This window comes from Ambystoma mexicanum, chromosome 13 (assembly GCF_040938575.1).
Source record: "Ambystoma mexicanum isolate Mex_15411 chromosome 13, UKY_AmexF1_1, whole genome shotgun sequence".
NCBI classification, from domain to species: domain Eukaryota; kingdom Metazoa; phylum Chordata; class Amphibia; order Caudata; family Ambystomatidae; genus Ambystoma; species Ambystoma mexicanum.
The window spans coordinates 554,452,706-554,474,700 of NC_090938.1; positions in this window are offsets into that span (position 1 = coordinate 554,452,706).

Sequence of the window (21,995 nt, forward strand, 5' to 3'; positions counted from 1 at the left end):
AGTAGAACTCGGAACACCAAATAGAAAAACTGACCTCTTTTCGATAATGTCCACGCTAACAATAGCATTGGCTCCTTTTACCAAGCTTTATGAAGCCTTAAATGACACCTTGAAGGAGCAACTAACAATGGTCGCATGCACCCAAACTAGACTCAACTTCTTGGAAGGTTACATAACAGCTAAAGAAGTGGAGAGACCATCTGTGCGCACCCAGTCCGTTCAAACACAAACAAATATGGACGTTAAAAGGGAATCAACTCAGACCCAAACGGAACCTACAATTCAGGAACCCTATGTATTTTCGGCTTTGGTTCCGACACAAGCCCAGGACAAAACCTTGCAGCCAGTCCTGGTGAGTTTGGCTCGCTCTAAAACAACTGCTGCGCCACTTATCTTGAAAGATCGAACACAGAAGGTAATTATTCGAAACCTGAAATTAGGAACAAGCACAAACAAAGACAAGAAAAAGACTGGCAAACAGACTCCAAACCCGAAAACAATGACTCAAAAACTTTTCTTCACACCGAAGGTGAAAAACGGTTGCTCGATACAAGAGGTTGACTTGAGCATTAATTTTCTCTCAGATGTAACAAACAAAATGAAACCAATTGATCAGGTGTCCCGGAGGTCAAGTAAACAACCAGTTATTAACTTGGGGACAAGATCCCTGTCGAAAAGCCAGCCCAGACCTCAACAGTCAACGTTTGGTCATCCACCTACAACTACGAACAGCGGTCAGAGCCTTCCATCACCTACTGAAAGCGAACTAATGGCTGATGTCCTGAACTCTAGTACCCACTGCACAGAACTTCCAGATCAGAAAGTGGTGATTGGTACTGGAGGCAAAAGGAAAGCATACGCATCACAAGCAGATTCGTCTCTACTTGAACCGGAACCGAAATGCCTAGCTTTGGAAAATAAACTGATCAGGACTTCAGTGAAAAGTGCGAGAAGAGATGATAAAACAAAAATAAAACAGTCCGACGAGATTCCTTCAAAGTTCTCAATCTCTGAAACTTAGAAGACTAAGATACTGACTGCAAACAGATCATGTACCAGCGATCGAAAGCCCTCAAAGTCGCGGGGCGATGCTACCGCAATGGAATGGAGAGTCCCACGCCAGCCCTCAAGATGGACGTCAAAAGTTGGATTCCAGAATCAAGGAAAAGTCTCAAGTCGTCTTCAAAGACCTAGAAGCAATACAAGATCTAAAGAGAAAGACAATTATCGTGAAGATAAGAGACATAGGATGTCGAGATCAGAACATTCAACTAAAACCCGCTCTTTTGCATTAGACCGCATCTTGAAAGATGGAGCTCAGGTCATCCTGAACAGGAAGACCGCACTCAATTTATTGCACCACATGCATTCCCTAAGAAGACTGATTACAACAGACATTGATTTAGCGGGGTTCATGAATGATAAAGACATGGACAGAATTTATCTGCACATACTATCCTCCACACCAAAGATATTACTGAGGGAAGCTTCTAAAGACCTTCACAAACTGGGTTACGATCTAACCGAACCCAGATTACCTAGACAAAAGGATTCCATATTCTCTCCTTATCAAAAGAGCTCAAGGGTTAAAAAGATCACACAATCGGATGGCCATACCTCACCAAAATTGATCAAGTATGAGAAGTCCAGACTATATGACGTTGGGATCCAGAAAAAGGACCTACGAAACTGAGAGAAGCTCGAAAAAAGAAAGGAACGGACAACATCGCTCAAAATCAGGCTCTCGAGGAAAGAGATACATGTCACATTCAAGACAAAACTCGGGACACCGGAGCCTGAAGGCGCCAAGAAAAATCCATAACACAACATCAGAAGTGGCTGGCAATCGAGAGTATAGTGACGGAGCAGCTGATAAAATAAATTTTCGTCCAATTACGGACACTAAAGCGAGCGAAAATTCATTTCGGGAGAGTTTGTTCGAGAAGGAGCGAATTCCATCAGGTCCCCAAAAAAATGGGTTTATTACCATCGATCAAGACATCTCGAAGAACACAGGTCCTAACAAAAAATCTACCTTAACAAAACAGAGGATGCTCAGTGAAGAAAAAAAAAGATGGTCTTGGCTCCCGGGAGCCTTGATCACCAACAAATCTTAGCAACGAAACACAGCATCGATTGTTTGTACACCAGGGACCTTGACGAAGGAAAGTAACTTTACAACACTGGGCTCATGGAACACAAGGGGCTTCTCCCATCTAATGTCCCATTCTGACATAAACTTAGGTTCCTTTGACCTTTTATGTCTACAAGAGACTTGGTTGCAAACCAAACCATCACTTGACGGATACGAACTTGCCTTGTCGGCCATCTTAAAAGGAGCTTCTGGAAAACCTAGAGCAGGCCTCTTGACTGCCGTCAAGTCTGGTTCTTCCTTTCATCTTGAAAAGACACTAACAAGTGATCCTCATATCCTTGCCACCCTAGTATCTTGGCATCCACAAACCTTGACATATCAAAAGACTAAACAGAAAATATACCTGGTGATCAATCTCTACTGTAATCCTAAAGACTTGGCAGTCAAGCACTTCATTTTTAAAATTGATGCCCTGCTTGAAGACTCCAATGGAGAGGGTGAAATAGATAACATCATTGTTTGTGGGGATTTGAATGCAACAATTGAATCACTAGGCCAGGCTGAAGTCCAAAACTCTGATTTCCATGGCAAACGTAAAAGAAACCAATCCTACTCTGACCCTGAATCAACCTTAAGAGGAAAGCAATGGAGCGCAGCCATGGATTCCTGGGATCTCCATAATCTTCATTGGTTGACATCTAAGAAAGATTTAAGAATCCCAACCTGGGAACTAGCAGGGAAAGAGGCCTTTCTTGATCATATCTACACTTCCAGAAATCTACTAGCGAGTATATCTTCCTTTGAAGTAATTCGCACCTGTCATAGCGACCACAATCTCCTGAAAACAACTTGGAAAACAGAACTTTTCACATCTCCGTTAAAGGGCCAAAAAATGGAGGAAAGAGTGGTGACTAATATATCAGGCACTAGGCTGAGGCCAACTGATGAGGCAATTGAGGAATTAACAAAGACTTACTTGGTAAACAAAAACCGAGCAGCCTCAACTAATACATCGCCACCAACAGATTACTGCCCCTTGCTCACCCCTTACCAACGAAAGGGCTCAAGATCCAACCAAACAGTGGCTCAATGTCATTCGAATAATCATGTTCTTAGACAGAAACACCTGGAAGCGAAGCGTTTTATGCGCAATGCTAAGAAACATCCCTCTGCTTATACAGCAGAAATCGCCAAAGTCGCTACGCTGAACTACAAACATTGGCTAAAATAATACAGGATCAACTTATACCAGAAAGTCTCAGAAAATATGTTGAGAACCTTAAGTGGAAAGCAGGTGAAAGCGTTCTGGTCCCTAATTGCAGCTGATAAAAGATCGACGGAAGACACTCTTTCCAACAGTGTGAGCGATCACGATTGGGCCCTATATTTCTTGAACCTTTTTGACAAGCCCAAATCTAACAACTTGGAACCTGTCACTATCGAAGGAAAATGGGACATAGAGCTTGACAAGTCATCTATTACGAATAAAATTAACAAGCTAAAAACATCTAGAGCACCTGGTCCGGACGGGTTGTCTAATATGGACCTAAAAGCTAATCCTGAAGCCTGGGCGTCTTTGATCACAGAAATTTTCAGAACATGTGAAGAGACCAAAACGATACCTAAATCATGGAAAACAGCCAATATTGTGCCTATATACAAAAAGGGGGACAAGGGTAACCCGGCAAGTTACCGTCCCATCGCTTTACTGGATTGCATCGGTAACCTTTTTGGAGTATTTCTGCTTGAAACATTTAGCTCATGGGCCTCATCATCTGAAGGACACAATGTTTTCCAAACAGGGTTCACCAAAAATGTAGGAACATCTGCCAAAATCATGATAGTTAGCATTTTAAAGTCAAACGTCTTCGAAGGCTCGCCTCGTATCATGTTAGCCTTCATAGATCTTTCACAGGCTTTCGACAAGGTGAACAGAGACAAACTTTGGAACAAACTTTCTACATGGGGCTGCCCTTCATCAATCTTGGCCCCCATCAAAGCCCTCCATACCGACTCCAGTGTACAAGTAAGACTCAACAAGACGGGTCTTCTTTCCCAAAGTATTCCAACCTATAGAGGGGTCAAACAAGGCTGTCCCCTCACCCCGGGCCTTTACAAGGCCTATATTGGTGACCTGCAAAGATCTGAAAGTGGAATCAGAACATTTCCTCCATCCTTGGGCGAGGGAAAGATTGCCAGACTCCTTTATGCCGATGATATTATCTTGATTGACCAGACAGAGATTGGGCTGCAAAGGAAACTGGACAATCTTTTGGCTTATCTCACATTGAACGATCTTGAGATAAACCGATCAAAAACTAAAGTGAGGATTCTAGAAAAAGCCCCAAACTCAAAAAGAAAAAGATCACCATCATGGCATCTAGTCAAAGAAAAACTGGAAAATAGATATCTAGGCGTCACATTCAGCACCAGTCAGCAAGAAAAACCTATGCAAGAAACCATCCGTCAAAAAACCAAAACCTTAAGCAGTCAAACACAGATGATGGATAGGAGATTTGGATGTTTTTTCCTTAAAGCTTCAATCGACTTCTACAAAATGAAAGTAGTCCCGGCACTAGTTTGTGGTGCAGAAGCAATGCCAGCCATACATCCTGAATGTTGGTCTAAAGTAGAAGGCCTATTTTGGAGGAAAACATTACGTTTACCATCTTCAACTTCGATGGCCATAATCAGGCGGGAACTAATCCTAACCTCTATAAAAGCTACTGTTGACCTGAATGGTCGAATGCTGTTTAGGAAAGTTTGTGTTCCAACTCAGAAAATTTACCAGATGATCATGACCGAAATAAACAAAGGAAACAGCAAGATGCTGGCTTCATGGGTACATAAAAACTTGCCGCTCCTGGAGGAAATCAATAGCTCTGAGAAAGAGCTTGAGGAAAATCCAACAAAAACTGCAAACAAACTGAAATAATTGGACTGGTGCAAAACACTGCACATGGCGGGGAAGAATATTCTGACTTCTCACTTGCCTCCAGTAGATGTCAAACTGAACAGGCCGGTAAATTACCTGGTGAAATTTCCCAATAAAAAACTTTGCTCTATCTTTTTGAGAGCCAGACTGAATATTCTAAAAACAAAGGAAATCCAAGCAATTCGGGATAAAACAAAGTCTAACAACTGTCGATACTGTAAGAAGCCACACACATTGGAAACACTAAAACATTTGCTTCTTAACTGCAAAAGCCTAACGTCTACCAGAAGCATACACCTTGGCCACCTTTATACTTATTTCTGCAACCTGGAAGAAGACTACTGGTGGGCATATTTAATGAATGGTGAACATATCAAACCGGTCATCGCAGTGGGGAATTTCCTAAGCAGCCTCAACTTAGACCTGAATTAACTGAAAAGGGAATGGATCCGAAATTGTAGGACATTTATTCATTCATCAATGGACTGCACTTCCAAAAAGAAAAAGACTAAGGTAGAGAAGCATGGGTCAAAAGGAGAAGAGAAGACTTCTCACATTCTTATTCATACTTTTAACAAGGCGCAATACTTGTAAAAACTAGAAATAGTTACATTCAAGTCAATAAAAACAAAAAAGAATTGTGTACGGAACGTCCTCCACTTAGAGAAACTTCTGGCCATTTTTGCGAGGTGTCGGAGAAACAGAGCTCACGCAAGTAAGGTTAGGGTAGAAGCCACATAAAGATGATTTTATTGTCTGTCAAGACAATGAAGAATGCTACATGCTCCCTCTACCAGTCCAATTCCACAGCCTGACCCACCCACCAGACCATCAGATGTATAGGCTGACCCTTCGACCGGATGATCAAAACAATGGTCCACTGTCGAGTATCTCTGCGAGGCAACTTGCCTTCTCTATGCCACCTTTTCGAGAATGTCCTGATAGTCCCTCAGTGAGACAGATATCTCCACCGCGCGATCACCTGTCCTTGCTCTTTCTAGAAACCTCCTTCCAAGACAGCTACCAGAATCACCATCTTCCATATTTCCAATTTCAGTACTTTTCTGAAGCCTTCACTTCACATGTCCACACCACACGATACTTCTGGTGCCACACACGCCGCATCATCAGCTTACGCATGTTGCCCTCTATGCCAGACTTACTTTCGAAATGAGTTTAGTGCAAAACACATCCCAATAATACTGTCCATTGTGAAGTTCCACTATAATAGCTAGAAAGGAAATACATTTGCATCTAGAGAGGCAACTCCTTTCCTTGAGCTCTCTGATGCACGCAACAGTATGCTGGCTAATCCTGACCACTTGCTTTAAAGCAGAGGTGTCCAACTCCAGGCCCTGAGGATTGGAATCCGGATAGGTTTTCAGGGTATCCCTCATTAATATTCATGAGAACACATTTCCATACATTTAGAATCTTATGCAAATGTGTCATGAATATTAATGGGGCATATCCTGAAAATCCAACATGTTTCTGGCCCTCAAGGCCAGGAATTGGACAACCCTGTTTTAAAGAGTTTTGGGCCTTTCCTTAGATGAGGCAGATTTTTTGGGTGCGGTTCTGTTACCAAGGTAAACAAGCACTCACCAGAGTTTGTCTGTAGTGGTATAAAATACATTGATATTGATCCGTCTTGTTCTTATTTAATTCACTTTATAAGATTCATAAATGCATATTTTTTTAATAATGTGTAAAGATCTGCCGCCTTTGTCCATTACCAAGTTATTTTCAACCCACCTCGTCCATGCAACCCTTGGGAATGAAGCAAAAAGTAGGTGATTTGTTGAGCTTTTGCCATTCAAAGTGTCCCTGCTTTGTCACATTTCAGAGCGGACATTAACGTACTAGTCTTTCTGTGCTGGTGGTTTACAGGGGGCAGGTGTGCAGGGCATCTGGAACACCTGGTGGATCCAGTTTTGGAATAACTCAGCAGTGAAGAAGACTGTTAGCGAATCACAGGCACAATATTTTCCAGTACAGATGAATGTTTGGAGGCTGGACTCCTAATGCACTGGAATTGCAAGGCAAGGAAGACCTGGGCCAACACACAGTGCTGACCAGACAGAAGCCGTTGTTTCTGCACAGCCACCCTGCAGCTCTCCATTCCGCGGTTTCGTGATCCCCACACTACAGAACGGATGCTTCCACACGAGAGGCAGCGTGCAGAGGCGTCTGGGCTCCATGACAGAAGACAGCAAAGTGGGAGAAGCGAGCTACACTTGCAAAGACTCCTGTGCACCCTCAATTCTGGGAAAGGGCCCCAGAACCTTCACCTAGAGTCTTCCTGCACAGTAGAGGACGAAACAAATAAAAACTAAGCCCATAGGCTTGATAATCATTTAAGAAGTGCAGCTGCAAATATTTCTGCATGATTGATGCCATGCCAAAGGGATGGTAATTAGTTTGCACCATAACAAAGCTATTACAATCATGAAACGACTTAACACAAAACAAGCAATGCCTCAAAGAAAATGAGTAGCGCAAAGCAACCACTGTTCTGTCAAGCCTCAGTCATGTGGCACTTTCTCTATTAAATCGAAAGCAGAAATAGGCAATTGCTGCCAAGGTCCACACGCAATGTTAATTTTTAAACAAATCGTACTACAAGAAACATTCCAAAGGATAGAATAATTACCTATCACTAAGGCAGGTGCGTACTCGTATACGTTTGCCTATGCCATCATCCATGCCAATAGCCATTGCTCAACTAGATGTTGCTAAAACAACAATGAGCCAAATCCTAACCCAAGCTATTGTTAGAACCTAGACAATCGGTTGGAACACCAAATAGTGGAGGCCTAATATCCGGCGCACCAGGGACTGCTTTGTTCCTCAGTTCAAAAGACGAAATCGATAGGAAGGACCAGGTGCACCAAAAGGCACATGGGAGCTCTGACTGACTACCCTGCATCCAGAAGGGCAAACTAGACGGCTAACACCTGCGAGACGCACCCCAGCAGGTCACAAAACCGTACCAACATCTTCCAATCAAGGCACAGAGTACTGCCAATCCAGAGTGAGAGTTTGGTGAGGAAGTGCCGGGTCACGGAGCAGGAGGCAATCATGATGAATGGCTCGAAATCTTATTGGTTAAAGCATTGGCATTCATACAGACCCAAACAAGAGAACAAAAACAGACAGAGATATCATAAATACTAACTTTGAGATCATGCCAAAGTGCCCTACATGGGACAAGAAATCTAGAGGAACCCTAGCGAGAACATAGCAATATTTGGAGGCAGGGCCTAAGAATCGCAAGTAGCTAAGGAAGCTTTGTAAGAAGTGTGGCCTACTTAACTAAAGGGCGACCTGACGATGCAGTCGAGTTTTTGCGTGGCTGGACACAAAATCTATTTAGCAAAGTGTGTTCAATATAATTAATCAGAAGTCAAAATGTGAAGTCAAATATATTATAAAAATATAAAAAAGCAAACAAGTGACAATATGTCAATGCAGGTTCAAATCCCTCAGCACTTTTGAGTGCAATGCATAATTCTTATGTATTAATTATATTCAGTCATTCTAATGGTAAGACTTCAGTACAAAATCTGTTGCAAACCTCAAACGATGAATTCTTTAGATTACATTTTCCATTCAAAGCATTGTAAAATTAATATTCTAACTCCAAATGTATGGACATTGTGTTTGATTTTTAAAAAAAGGAGGTGATGGGGACATCTACTCGACAAGAACAGTATTGCCATTAGTCATATTTTCATTGACTTTTAGCACACATGGAAATCAGGTTGGAGGTTCCCTGCATTAGATACATTTTTGGACCCTACCAATACTTAGCCGCATGGAGCCCCATCCCGCTTAAACCCACTGGTTTATGCTAAAAAGGGAGGCCTCAAACGTCAAAAGTAACTGACAATTCAAGAGTTACCCCACAACATCACCAGACAGAATAGTTGGCCATCTTATCTGCCATCCAACAGATCATTCACCCCAAGGTCACATATTGTAACAACACATCCAATGACCACTAACTGAGGCGGAGAGCGGACCAGCACCCAGACTCTCACTGAGCGGGCTTTGCGACCACAGACTTTGATGTGGAGCCAGCTTGTTCCCCCAGATCGGTGGCCACATACTGGGCTCGCCTCGTCGCCAGAGGAGAGGGGCTGCCATTAATCACCCTTCATCACATCTGGGAAGTGTTGTGGGGACGAGGGACAACAGCGGCCAGACTGACCTCATGAGGTGGTTGGAATTGTAGCAAACTTCACCGGTATCACTGAGAATCAGAGACATCTGCAGCAGAGCCTGCTGTGACTGTGCCACACACACAATATGGCATGTGTATGGCCTGACCTGAACTAGCCTGCCTCTGCATTGCACTGGTAAGAATCTGGATCACAATGATCCGGCCTACGTGCCTCCTCTGATCCCTCTACCATTGACTGCTTGGCTGTTTCTTCTCCCTCCTTTCCCCAACTAGCCTCACTGTATATACTAATTTCAGTACCACTTGAAATTGTCTCTTGTTGTGCCTCAGCTTGAATGCTTGCTGTGCTTTAAGCCTTCTTATAATTCGAATGTAGGTGTGCTTTACATCTGTGCATCCTCCATTTTGTACTCCATTGTGTGCTTCTGGGAACATTTGAATTTAGGTGTGCTTTACATTTGTGCATGCTACATTGTACTGTAGTGTTTGCGTTCGAATAATTTGAATTAAGGTGTGCTATACATCTGTGCATCCTCCATTTTGTACTGCATTGTGTACTTCTGAGCAAATTCGAATTTAGGTGTGCTCTACATCTGTGCCTCCTCCTGCCTCCCTCGGCTTCTAGGCCAGCTGGTGAGTTTGCTCTTGCAGCGTGTAGCCTCTCTATCTGTCCCTTTTTCCTCCACCTCAATGGCACCCTCCATCTCCCCATCTACTCTAACTGTTACACTAAGAAAACAGGTCAACGAAAGAACTGTTGGCCTCTAATCTTGGCCTACCTATCGCTGATACCTATGTCTGTGCTACTTCCAGTCAGCCTATCACTGATGTCCTCTTTGTCCATTCTCCAGACCTCTGGACCTCCCATCTGATCTCTACCCTCTCCCCTTTTTCCTCCTCACCCATTAAAAGTGGCACTAGATGGAAAGTTCTCGACTCGTACTTCTCATCCTCTAAGTGCATTATTAACGCCTATCACAATGACACTGTCATGGCCCAGGGTCCCCAATGCAATCTTTTATTCTTTGACCAGCACCTTCCGGGTCTCATCAACTTACTACCCTCTCCTGCTACCCCTGCTTGCTCTCTCTCTGCACCTCCTTCACCACCTCCAACCAGTGTACCACCCCCTGTACCCCTCCTCGTAAAGCCTGCAAAGGTGGTGACCGGCTTCACTTAGACAATCTGAATGCTTGTTCTGCTGTCAAACGTTCCTCTGACATCGGCCTCCTTCTCGAAGACTTTGATCTTGACGTCCTCGCCCTCACCGAAATGTGCTTCAATGCCAGCTCTGTCACTGCTTTTGACTCCCTGCTCCCTGATGGCTACAAGATCCTCTCCAAGTCTCTGCCCAACCGATCTGGTGGTGAAGTAGCCCTGATCTTCCCTGAGTGGGTTCCTACCTCTCTCATACCAACCCAGCCCTATTCCTCCTTTGAAAGTCTTGTCTGAAAGCTTGGTGTCTCTCAGACTCTCTCTCTCTCCATTGCTACTATCTACAGACCTCCTGGCCCTGTGTCTGTCTTCCTTTATGAATGGGCTACCTTTACCTCCTCTCTTCTGACCACTGCCTCTAAACTCCTCCTCCTGGGTGACTTCAACATCCACCTTGACTCCACTGTTCCCCCTTCTACACTCTTCCATGATCTCTATACCTCTCTCTCCTTCACAATTCTCCCTTCTGGTCCTACCCATTCTGCTGCACGCACTCTTGATGCCTACATCCCCGCTGATCTCCCTTTCTCCAACCATCCCATTACCCCTCTCTCCTGGTCCGACCACTCTCTCCTCTCCTCTCTTCTGGGACCTCTTGGCCCCCTGACCAAGCCCCCACCAGCACTGCCAGCCTCCCTTCCTTCCTCCTGACTCCCCCTCTGACTCTGTCCCCACCAATCTTTATCTTGCTATCACTAGCACTCTTGACATTCTCGCCCCTGTCATGAGGATCCACCTGAAACCTGCATCCAAGCGTAACACCTGGTATGACTCTGATCTAGCCGCTCCAAAAGGCAAGTGCAGAGTTGCTGAACGGAAGTGGCAGACCTCGGGTTCATCCTCAGATAAACTGGCCTATCGCCTGTTCCAAAGGCAATACCGTCTCTCCATACGCTCCAAGAAAAGGGCCCACATCCAGACCCATATCTCAGGAGCCCCTAACAACATGGCTGAACTCTTCAAAATCTGCATGAACTAGCCAATCCATCTGCAGTCTGCACCTTGCCTCTCTCTCCTCAGGCCCCCTGCACTGGCCACCCATTTCACCTCCAAAACTCGGAAAATTCTGACCTCTTCCTCCTTTCCCCCATCCCCCTGCATAGCTTGGCCTCTCTTCTACCCCCACCTAGCATCCCCTACTTCTCTCCCATCACAACAGCTGAAGTCTCTAGAGTAGTTAGCTCTATGAAAGTCTCATCCATCAGTTATCGGCCTGCTCCGCCAGAACCATTAAGGACAACATATTGCTGGCTTCTGTAACCACTCCTTAGCATCTGGCTCTTTCCCTTCTTCTCTCAAGCACTACCTTGTGCACCCCTTCCTAAAAGAGCATTCTGCCGACCCCTTTTGTCCAGCCAACCTCTACCCTATCTCTACTGCACCCTTCCTGTGGAAACTCCTGGAGAAATTGGTCTTCCCCCAACTGACCCAACACACTGAGCTTGCTGGCTGTTTAAATGACCATCAATCTGATTCCAAACATCCAAGGGCATGGACACTGCTCTCCTGAACACCCGTGAAGAACTTCTTGCAAATCTTGATTCTAACTCCCCTGCTGGTCTCATTCTCCTTGACCTCTCCTCCCCCTTTCACGTGGTCTGTTTGTTTGTTTGTTTATTCATTTGTATTGCGCACCAGACCCGAGGGTATGAGGGCGCATGAGCAGCAAGGTTATTCAAAGCTTGGTTACAGGTTGCTTATAGTTTACATTACATAATTACGGTGTGGCAATGAGGAACATGTGTGCAGTTTGGCAGGAGATAATGCAATACATATAATTAAAGAATTACAAAAATTTACAAGTTTAAAATTACAAATTTACAGATTTACTTAAGGCATGCAGTGCGGAGAGCAACCGAGTGCTGTTAGAGGTATTAATGGTTCGTGTTCTTTAACCAATGGATGTAGTTGCGCCTAAAAAGTGAGTAAGATTGGGGAGTTCTGAGTGATGGTGGTAAGGAGTTCCAGTGTTGAGGTGCTTTCACCTGGAAGCTGTTGCCACCCATTTTGGTGCGTTTAAACCTGGGGACAGTGAGCAGATTAGCATTGGAGGATCTGGTGGGTCTGCTGGGGGTGTGTTTGCATAATCTGTCTGCCAGATAGCGTGGGGCAGCGTTATTCAGGCATTTGTGGGTGAGTGATGCTACTTTAAGCAGGATTTTGTCTGTTGTGCTGAGCCAGTTATGGGATTTCCTGATATTGGAAATGTGTTCCCTCCTGGGAATGTTGAGCGCTGCTCTAAGAGCGTTGTTTTGTAGCGTCTGAATTTTGTTGGTGATTTGCTGGTGGCTCCTATATAAAGGGCGTTACAATAGTCCAGTTTGGATAATACCAAAGCTCTGGCTAGTGTAGTACAACTCTGGGTGGAGAGGAAGGGTTTGGCTGCTCTTATAAGCTTACATGTGTAGGCCGTGGAGGATGCCATCAAGCTAACCTGTTTGTGGAAGGTTAGGGAGGAGTCGAGGTATATTCCTAGAGTTTTTACTTCTTTTGAAACCTTGATTGGGTTCCCGTCTATGATGAAGTTGGCGTAATTGTGGTCGAGTTTGGTTAGGTTGGAGGTGGAGCCAAGGATGATGAGTTCAGTATTGTCATCATTCAGGCATAGACTGTGCAAAGCCATCAATGCCTGGATGATGAGATACACCTTGTTCACCAAGGCCAAATCCTGGTTGTAATCTCCCGTCAACGGGATGAGGATCTGTGTATCATCGGCGTAGTTAGTGTAGGTGATACCCAGGCCATCTAGATCATCAAACAGGGGCTTTGTGAACACGTACAGAGTGGGGGAGACGCACGAGCCCTGTGGGACTCCACACGTGATGGGGATGGGCTCGGCGGCGGCAGAGGAGGGGAAGACACGTATGGATCTGTTGTTGAGAAATGACTCAATCCAACTGATGGCTTCTTGTGAAAAGTGGGCAGCTGAGTTTAAATGATTACATAGGATTTTATGGTCAACTAGGTCAAACGCCGCAGAGAGGTCTAACAAGAGTAGTAATACAGTTTTCCCGTTATCTCTAAGGACGTCTATTTGGGCTTTCAGATCTATCAGGGCAGTTTCAGTTCCATGTTGGGGTCTGAAGCCGGATTGTCTTATTCCTAGAAGGTGGTTTGTTTCAAGATATTTTTGGATTTGTTGGTATGCTGTCTTGTCTAGTATCTTGAGCAGGAATGGGACGGTGGTGATCGGTCTGTAGTTGGTCGGGATGGACGGGTTGAGGGAAGGTTTTTTGAGGAGAGGGAGGACCCAGGATTCTTTAAGGTTAATGGGGACTGTTCCTGAGGAGAAAGAGGCATTGATGAGTCTGGTGATGAATGGCGAGAGGTCTCTTGCCGCATCTTTAATGATTTGTGGGGGGCAGAGGTCACCTTTGCAATTAGAGGGTTTAAGGCAAAGAATGATTTTTTCTACTTCGAGAGTAGAGACTTTGGAAGAGCTGAAGCGAGCAGTGATGGGTGTGTGGTGAGAGGGTAGAGGGCTCGAATAGGTGTTGATAGGATTGGTGAGTTTGGTGAGGGAGTCTTTCTTATTTTGAATTTTTGTTTGAAGGCCAGTGACTTTGTTAATTAGTGCATTTTGGACACTGGTGCACCATAGTTTGTTTTTAATGCAGGTATCTGGGATTGTTACCGGGGCATTCCAATTCTTTCAGGATAGTAAATAATTCTCTGGTGCTGGACTTGGATTGTGAGATTCTCTGGTTATAGGATTCTTGTTTGGCCGCTATGATTTCTTTTTTATAGTTGGCCGTTATTTTGTTAAGCAGTAGTTTGTTATGGGCTGTCGGAGATTGTCTCCAGACTTGTTCCAGTTTGCGCTTTTCCAATCTAAGGGTTTTAAGATGGCTGGAGAACCATTGGTTGAGGTGCTTTTTTGGTTTGGATTTTCTGAGTTTCAGTGGTGCAATGGTGTCTAAAGCTATGCGCATGGTGTTGTTGTAGCCTTCTACGAGGTCATAGGGATTAGCGTCTTGGAGTTGGCTAATCGTCGGAAGAATGAGCGGGATCAGTTTTTCCACTGTAATATTTCTTTTGCTTCTCGTGGGGATGGCTGCGGCTAGTGTCATGTTGGTTGTGGGGCTTGAGGCCTCAAGTGAGAAGGAGAGGAGATGGTGGTCAGTCCAGGATTGGGGAGTGTTGTTCGTGATCGATACGGCACAGTTGTAGTCTGCTATCCAATTAAGGGTTCTCCCTTTGTTATGGGTAGGGCTGGTTACTTTTTGTGTGAAGCCTAGTTCAGACAAGGTGTTATTGATGAGAGTGGCATGATTGTCTTTGGGGTCTTTGAAGCCTAAGTTGAAGTCTCCTAAGAGGAGGCTTTGTGAGTTTTTTAGGTTGTCGGTAAGGATGGCATTGAGGTCTTCCTCGAACGATCCCAGGGGTCCAGGCGGTCTGTATAGTAAGTAAATGGATATAGTTTGGGAGTTGGCAGTGGGTAACTTGACTGTAAGTGATTTGCATGAAGGGAAGTGTGTAGCGGAGTTGAGTCTAATGTTAAGGAGGTTCTTGGCAATGATGGCCAAGCCTCCGCCTTTAGCTTCGCTTCTGTCCGCTCGGATGATGGTGTAATCAGTGGGGATGGCTAACGAGAGGGCTGGACCTGCAGCTGCATGAAGCCAGGACTCTGTTATGGCTAAGAAGTCTAGATCTTCAGCTAGGATGAGATCGGCAATGTCTGTGACATGGGCAATCATGGAGCGTGCGTTGATGAGGGCAGCCTTTATAGGTAGGGTATTAGTTTTGGCAAGGGTGGGGGTGGTTGCTGTGGTGAGCGCTCTGTTGTTAGTTGTAATAGAGTTGACTGGTTTGAGGTCAGGTTTTTTAGGCGTAAGGTTAGCGCAGGTGCTAATGGATGTTCGGTTTGTGAGTTTGGATTGTGTGGAGTCCCTGGCTCTAGGCTCATGTATTTTGGGAAGTCTGGATCGCAATCTGGTCAGCCTGTCCGTGAGGCATGGGGGAGAGAGTAGGGTAAGCATGATTGTGGTGCTAGGCTCTGTGGAGGTGGGTGATGTGGTGCCTAGGCTGGTCAAGGTAAGGGGTGAGCTGGGCAGGCATGTGGAATTGATGATGTGGAGAATGATTCTCAGTAGTATAGAGTAAAGGCCCGGGAGAAACATTGTGTGAGGTGGGTAAGATGCAACGTGTGTCCTGTCTAGGGTCAAAATCTAGCAATTAGAATCAAAATAGCAAGCGTTTGTAGATTAACAGCATACTAATTAACCAGCGTACTAATTGACATCTTGGATCGGAGTAGCGCGTGGGTTCAGAAGTGGCACATAGATTCAGAGTAGCGCATGAATTGGGAATAGCGCCTGCGTTCAGCCTAACATCTAAATTCTGAATAACACTAGATTAGATGTGACATGAGTTTGCATTTTAAGCACAACATTGTGTTTAGCGGCTATAAGAATATGTTGCACGAGGACACATTGGGCTACAGGTCAACAGATCTAGAGGCAAGCGGGCACAATGCAGTTAAGAATGGCAACTAGAATTGCATTAGGGTAACAAAGCAGCAATGAGGCACCGTGCAGTTATATTAACCACTACAATCAGAAAAAGCAATTGGTAGGTGGGTACGTAACAAAGCAGCAATGAGGCACCATGCAGTTATATTAACCATTACATTCAGAGAAAGCAATTGGTAGGTGGGTGCGTACACAGGCAATCAGTGAAACAAAGGTAATCCGCAAGTAAGGCCAGCTAGGTGGGTACATGTGCAGGCAATCAGTGACTTAGAATCAATATTCAGATATGGCTAGCTTGGTAGGTACATATACAGGCAGTCAGTAGGGTACATATACAGGCCAATCAATGACTCAGTAGCAGTGCTCGAATACGGAACAATTGTCAATGTGACAATTGTCACTTAAAGTTTGGGTGGCTACCGTGAGCAAGGTGGGGTGGGCTAGTGTCGGTAGGTAGAACAGGTGGGGTGATAGCCAGGTGGTAGGGTTTGATAATGGGGGTGAGAGATAGCCAGCTTTGGGTCAGTGGGTGCGCATATTATACTGATGGTAGGCTTACCCATTGCTCTCAGGTGTTGGAGGTAGTAGTAAATAGTCCAGGGGCGGCAGGTCCTCCATACTGGTGCACTCCTGTATGGGCCAGGGGGCTGGCAGGGCCAGAATCGGCAGGAAACAGGCAGCAAACAGGTGCCGGCCTTCAGTGAGTGGGCCTTCTGTGATGTGGGCCGGCTTCGCCTGCCGGCGCCCAATCACAGCAATATACAGGAACGGCAGCCAATCCTGTCGGTGTGGGGGCTGTGATGCTGTGTTGAGCCAAGTCAGGCTCTGGGGTCAGGCAACAGTGAACGGCGGGCGGCCATCTTGGGCTGTATAGGTACCTCGTGTACCTTAATGGAGAATCTGGGGAGTGGATGCCAAGGAAGGCATATGCAGCCGCTTTTCGCCCTTTCCGCCTATTCTTAGGCAAGAGCGGGTGCGGGATGAAATGTGAATCCCTCTTTGTCATCAGAGGCGATTCCGCATTAGTGTGTGCAGCGAGGCTCCCGTCGAGCAGAGATGAGTTGGTGAGCACCCCCAACTCCTGCAGGGGTTGGACCTGGAGAAGGAGCTCCTGCTCCTGCTCCGTCGCTGTAGGGTGTCTGGGCAGGCAGCAAACAGGTGCCGGCCTTGAGTGAGTGGGCCTTCTGTGATGTGGGCCGGCTTCTCTATTCACTCAGCCACTCTATGTTGACAAAGCGGCTCCAGGATACCCTCGGTATCTCAGACCGGGCACTAGAGTGGTTGACCACCTTCCTCACTGATTGCCCCTCCCAGGCGCTCCTGGGCCCCTTCTCCACCACCACTCTCTCGACTTGTGGTGTTCCCCAGGGCTCCATCCTCCCGCCCTGGCTTTTCTACATCTACCTTGCACCTCTTGCACACTTGCACTCTGCCTTCTCTCCTCATTTTCAGTGTTATGCAGATGACACACAACTCTTCTTCAAGCTCCCCTCTCCCTCCTCTATCATCTCTGCCTGCCTATCTGCCATTCAGTCCTGGTGCACCTCCAATGAGCTCTTAATGCCAGTAAGACCGAGATTCTTTCTATCGGGACACCTGTTCCCCGTTTCTTTCCTGCTCTCTGGCCACCTTCAATGGGCTCACCTCCCTCTCCTTCCACTGAAGCCAGAAACCTTGGGGTCATCTTCGAATGCTGGATTCAGATCCCTCTCCTCCGCTGGCTCACTCCTATGGAGCAATCTCCCTCTCGCTCTCTGTCTGGAACCGGAACACCTCAAGTTCCGCAAATTACCAAAGACCTTTATATTCTCCTCCTTCCCTCTCCCACTTCCGTGCTAACCCCCCACTGTCGCTGAGATTGGCAGCGGCCTGATTTCTTAAGAATCCAATAGGGTGCTGGCCCCCTGCCCAATTGCCACCAGCATCCCCCTGTACTGCCCTCTAGGCCCACACATGCCTATCGGGCTGCTTGCCCCACTCTGCACTTACCTGTTTGGGCGGTAGACCCCACCCCCACCCCCGCCCCCTTGTGCCTGGAATGTCTCTGGCCATGAACTTATCTGTTTCCCTCCAACAGCCACCTCTGGCACTCCCTCCCCATCCTTTGGGGGAACCTAATACTCGTATCCCCACCCCACACCCTTTTTCTTTCTGTTCACTGCAGTTGCACGCTCTGAATGCCACAAGGCCTAGTAGGAGCTTTATTTTGTTACTGTTATTCATTGTCAATATCTATGTTTACTGCTCCCTTGTTACCTTCCATTTTGCCTTGTGGTGCTTTGATACACTGTCCTAAATAACCAATAAAATAAAAAAATGCACACCACGAGTGGAGCACAGAGATAGCCACTGTAAATAAAAGACTTGAACAGGAGCACACAAAGTCGGCACTATATACAAGATCAGCAAATTCAGTCATTTGTAAGTAGAAAGTGGTGAAAGTGGGCCAGAGCGGTTGAGAGCGGTGCTCCATTCCGGAAAGGTTTCGTTCTAAAATAAAAGTGTAGGAAGAAGTTGAAACTTGCACTTCAGTGCACTGCACTGAAAATTCCCTTAAACAGCAGGTGTGTTTGTTTGGAGGCTTGGATTGCACGTGGAGGGGGCGTGGTGATGCGGTTTGTGGGGCGACGGAGCAGGCTAGCAGGGAACATAGTTCCACTCAGTGGTCGAAGTGGGCGGGAGCGGTCGGGAGCGGTGCTCCTCTACTTCTTTTAATTACGTTTCACCGTTCCTATACTTTTATTTTAAAAAGAAACCGTTCCGGAATGGTTTCGTTTTAAAATAAAAGTGTAGGAAGAAGTGGAAACTTGCATTTTCAGTGCACTGCACTGAACGTTCCCTTAAACAGCAGGTGCATGTGTTTTGGGTTTTTTATTGTGCATGGGAGGGGGCGTGGCGATGGAGTCTGTGGAGAGCTGTGCAGGCCAGTAGGGAACATAGTTCCACTACTTCTTTTTGTACACTTCGACCACTGGTTCCACTACTTCTTTTCGTACACTTCGATCCCAGGATATGGGCAGCAAGCCAAGTCGAGAAGTCGGGCACCAACAAGGAAATCGCTTGCTGTCCAAGGAGCGCTCGTAAAGCAAGCTACTCACAGGGAAAAAGGTTCATTTTAATTGCAGAACTTGATTCAACGGCTGTGGGAAATTATCATTCGCTTAACGCTGTCTTGAAAGGTAATTATTCTTCCGAGGAGCAGCACCTCCGATGAACTGAAAGGAGATCATTATACTTGCAGGGTGTACCACCCCAGATTTTTTGGAGCACAGGAGTAGGAATGGAGAATCGGTTTGGCAACTCACGGGGGACTATTCATTCAGCTACAGCACCGCCCTAAATTGTAGACCAAAGGGGGGAGCGTTCTCATTCCCGGAGGATATGGCTGCACTAATAATAATGAGGTGTTTTTTTTCAATGAATTTCTCTTTAAGACAAATAGCGTTTTTTTGATCATAGGTTCTCTTAACCACTCCCACGTGAGGCTGAGGGTGAAGTCAATGTTTAGAAAGAAGTGTCAGGAAAACCATGCGCGAGTCCTCAATACAGGAAGTTCTCTTCTGAACGAGGCATCCTTCCAGCTGCATCATCAAGAATCACTCTATCAAGGGGCACATTCTGGGGAAATCCCAGGCAGCTTTTTTTTTTTTTATTTATTGGGTATTTATAATGCGTTTATACAGCAAAATGGTGTTTCAAATGTGCAACAAGATAAGTAGGAGTGGGGGGCGGGCAGTGATGAAGAAAAACAAAAACGGACCTACTAGGTTTGTGTCATTCAGATAATGTGTAATTCGGCGAGAGGGCTTGGCACCAGTTCTCTCTCCACTGCAAAACCAAGGCGTTCAGCCCCACTCAGACTTCAAAACCGTCACACGGTTTTGCTGATTCCCAGTTAGAGGGGGGCAAGGCGCTCTTCATTGGAACCTTATCCTCCTTTCTGACCCCACTGATTCATTGCAGAGCTTAAACCATATAGCCACCACACCACAGCCATCAGAGAGAGACGCTGGTTAACTCTTCCAAACGGCTTCCATCACACACAGATCTATACAGTGCTTTAAATCAGGTGAATAATCGAGGGGGGCTGTAATAAGGGGGTGTGGTCTAAATGATGGCCGTGGCCTGAAGTGTGCTGTGCATGCCATGCAAGTAGTGAAGGGAACTGAAATAAAATTCAATTAAAATACAACCATTAGTGCGTCATTGTCCCCAGAGCATGCAATTTCATGCAATCTCCGATGGGGAGACTGCATAAAACTGCATGCGGTGGGGGACAATGATACACTAATGGTGGTCATTTAAATGCATGTTAAATGTAATCAGCCAGCACTCCCAACAGCAAGAAAAGAGATTTTTTTTCTTTTCCCATGCTGGGGATCCAAACTCGAGACCTCCTGGTGACCAACCAGTGTCACCGCCTACTGTGCTATTCAGTAAGTGGTGCAATTCTTCAGTTTCATTCAATAGACTGCTTTCCACATAAGGACCAGAGCTTTATGTGGCAAGCAGTCTATTAAATTCAAATAAAGAAATCCAGCACCTTCGACATAGCACAACACTGTGCTATTTGCTAGGTTTGATTGATTGATTGATATTTTATTTCTATTGCGCTCATACACAAGTGTTTCAGAGCGCGACCAGGCAGGGAAAGGGAACAGGGGAGAACAAAAACAACGATCTTACTAGGCCCAGTGACATTGAGAACGTGCAAGTGCAGGGTAGAGGGAGAAGGGGGAAAAGTGCATGGAAGGGGGAACAAAAGGAGAGTGCGGATTGAGAAGGAAAAAAACAAAAATAATAATAAAATAATAAATAAAAAGGCAACAAACAATGGGAGTGCAGCCAGCAAGTGGCAAGTGCTGGGTTTATGGCAGCAGGCCGTGTAGGTCTGAAAGTGCAGGAAGAAAAGGGGAGGGCTTTATGGGTACAGACCCCAGTGCAGGGGGTGGCCCGGAGGCAGTGCGTGAGGGTGGCAAGATGAGCAGGTACCTGGGCCTAGAGGACAGAGGGTGGCCAGGTGCATGGTGCCGAGGGAGAATAGAATCAACAGGGGAGAGGGGAGGAGAAGGCAGAAGCAAAGAGGAAGGTTTTGAGGTGCTTCCGGAACCGGAGATGGTTCTCCTCATGTTTTAGAGTGGCAGGGAGGCTGTTCCAGAGGGAGGCCCCAGCCAAAGACAGAGATCTAGGTGCTGGATTACTTTAGTTTTATTCAATAAACTGCTTGCCACATAAATCCCGTAACAAGCTTAATGTGGCAAGCCGTCTACTCAATTAAACAAAAGCAGCCCAACACCTACCAGCTAGCACAGTGGCTATGACACTGGCTTGTCATGGGCACAGCTTGTTTGAATCCCGGAAGCGGAGAGGGGAATACACAATAATTGATTTTTTTTTTAAAGTGTGTTGCATTGCTGAGGTGAGAGATTGCTGGCTCAGCAGAAGTTCTAAGAGACTGCCAGGCTTGAGCCACACTAACCCTGGCCCACTTAAAGCCCTGAATCTATGACAATCAAATGTCCACCCTATTAGTCTGAAAAAGTCGCAACGCAGGAGGCAACCAAAACAACAGGAGCCACAATGTCGCCAGACTGGACTCTAAGAGATGAAAGAAGTCGAGAACTGTCTTTACGAAAGTCGGAGGCTAGACTCACTGATTTACCTTCTTTAAGCAGTAGCATGCGGTTTTAACATGGATTGACAACTCCTTATCTTCCTTCCATTTTTACTCCTCCCGTGGAATTCTGCAAAGTTGTCAACTTGAGAACTTTGTGAAAATGCAAAGTTTGCTCAACTTTGCAACTTGGAAAAAAGATGTGGTTTTAACTTCTTTCTATATGTTATAAATTATAATATGTAATGCATCTTGTATACCGCTTACATCAGCAGGAAACGTCATGGAGACAAAAACGTGTAGACTTACATCTCAGCATGTAGGGAAAGAAAAACATAAGTGTCAGTGATCGTGATCGTTGGGGTCCCTCCCCTTTTCTTCCTGCATCTTTCAGTGTTTTGACCAGAAGAAAATGTAATGGAGTGCCAGAGTGCTTTGGTGCTTGGCAATGACACTAACGGAGTGAATCACAGCCTATA